Raw genomic sequence first — 2513 nt, 5'->3', positions numbered from 1 at the left:
CTTTCATGTGCATTTGAGATAACTTGTGTTCTATTCTTAGAGGGAACCTTCCGTGAGCATCCTTGTTCAAGCTGGTTCTAAGTGCTGTTCAGTTCACCTGTATCATATTTGATCGTCTGACTTTTTTTCTATCAATTCCTGAGTGAAGAATACTTAAATCTCTACCTAAAACTATGTTTTTACACCTTTTCTTTGAGCTTTATGAGTTTCGCTTATGTATTTTTAATGGATAATAAATTAATTCATACAATGTAAAATGCTTTTAAAGTGAAAAATTCAGAGGAATATAGTTCATTCACAATGTTGTACAATTAGTATCTCTGTCTAGTTCAAAAACATTTCTATCATCCCAAAAATAAATCTCATACCTATTAAGCATTTTCCCATCTCCCTGCTCCTCAGCCCGTAAAGACCATCATTATGTTTTCTGTGTCTGTCTTTACTTATTCTAGATATTTCTAGATTGTGTAAGTACACAATATGTAACTTTTGTGACTCATTTCTTTCACTTAGCTTGATTTCAAGGTTCATTCACATTGTAGCATGTATCAGCACTTGATTACTGATCAATCTCTGCTTGTTACATATTTATTCTGATTTTCTATTTCTTCTTGAGTCAGCCTTGGTAGTGTGTATTTCTAGCAATTTTTCTATTTCATCTAAGTTATCCAATATGTCGGTGTATGGCTGTTCATAGTATTCTCTTATAATTATATTTTATTTTTGTAAGGGCAGATATAATGACCCCAGCTTTATTTCTCATTTTAGTTATTTGACTTTTATCTCTTTTTCTTAGTCTAGCTAAAAGGTTTGTCAATTTTGTTCATCTTTTCAAAAATCAAGTTCTGGTTTCATTAATCCTTGCTGTTTTCCATCCTGTATTTCATTAATTCCTGCTTGTGGTGACTATTTGCATGAAGTATATTTTCCATACTTTCAATTTCAATATATTTGTATCTCTGAATATCAAGTGAATCTGTTGTAAGAAGCGCATATTTAATAATTAAAAAATATACTCAGCCAATCCTTAACTTTTGATTAGTGAATTTAATCCATTTATATTTATATTAATAAAGGACTTACTCCTGCCATTTTGTTATTTACTTTCTCTATGTCTTTTTCCTTTTCTGTACCTCATTTTCTATGACTGCTGTTTTTTGGGGGGTTAATTGATTTTTCTTTTTGTAGTGTATCATATTGATTTCCTTCTCATTCCATCTTCTATATATTTTTAGATAATTTTTAGTGGTTACCACTGGAATTACAGTTAACACTATAGACAGGAAATGATCTAATTTGAATTGATGCCAGTTTAGTTTCATCGGGTTAAAAATCTCTGATCCTGTATAGCTGTCTTCTCCTTTATGTTGTTATTGTCTAAAATTACATTTTTATACATTGCACACTGATTAAGAAAGATTTATAATCATTGTTTTATGCATTTGTCTTTAAAATATGTAGGAATTAAAATGAAGAATTGTAAGCTAAAAGTACAATACTGCTAACTTTTGTATTGGCCTACGTATTTACCATTACCAGAACTATGTATGGCTTTCAGTTACCATCTAATGTCTTCTCACTTCAGCTTGAAGGACTCCATTTAGCATTTCTTGTAGGGTACATAATCCAGCAACAACTCCCTCACTGTTTGCTAATGGAGAGATATTTTAACTTCTCCTTCATTTTTGATGGATTAATTTTACCAGATATAGAATTTTTTGTTTAGTTTTTTCCCCTATTTACTCCCACTCTTTTTTATTATCAGTGCATTTAAATGTGGGGAATTTCTATTAACCTTGATTCCTCCCATGGGTATGTTGAATGCACTCTTTAGGTAGGTTAAGTGTTTTTGATTTCTAGCATTTCTTTTGGATTCTTTCTTTCTTTTTTCTTTTTTCTTTTTTTTTTTTTTTTTGGTATTGGATTCTTTCTTATATCTCATATCTGTCTGATAAAAGTTCCAAGTTCATTTTCCATATTATCTTTATTTTTCGTTGTAGACTTTTCCATATTTATCATAGTTTTTAAAATTGCCTGTCTGATAGTTCCAGCATTTGTGTCTTGTGTTAGTCTGGTTCTGATGTTTGCTTTAACTCTTCAGACTGTGACTTTCATTATGCCTCCCCTTTGTTTTGTTTTGTTTTTGCCAGTAGATATTGAGGGTTTTTTCCCTTTCTTAATCCTTTAGTATGGGGAATTTTGTTAATCTCAGGAATTGGATTTGGTTTGACGTTTGTTGTTGTTATGGTTGCCAGAGTTGATGGTTGTTGTTCTTATTCACACCAGAGAAAAATGCCTTGAATGACCTTGTTTTTGTCTCTGTGCTTGACAGTGGGTCCTTGCTGTGTTATACTTCCTAGAGAGGTGGTATTTTTGCATCTCTTGCAGCTTTAGACCTCTGTCCTTGGCAGTAGTCATGGTCTTCACAAATATTCTTGGTCCTTCCACATGCGTAGAGCATCTTTTACTTTCCCCACTTTGTTCCTTGGTTTCCAGTGCATACCTACTAACAT

The sequence above is a fragment of the Enhydra lutris genome, unplaced genomic scaffold (genome assembly GCF_002288905.1).
Source record: "Enhydra lutris kenyoni isolate GAN:26980312 unplaced genomic scaffold, ASM228890v2 scaffoldscaffold274, whole genome shotgun sequence".
Lineage (NCBI taxonomy): Eukaryota > Metazoa > Chordata > Mammalia > Carnivora > Mustelidae > Enhydra > Enhydra lutris.
Note: the sequence above shows the minus strand (reverse complement) of the source record.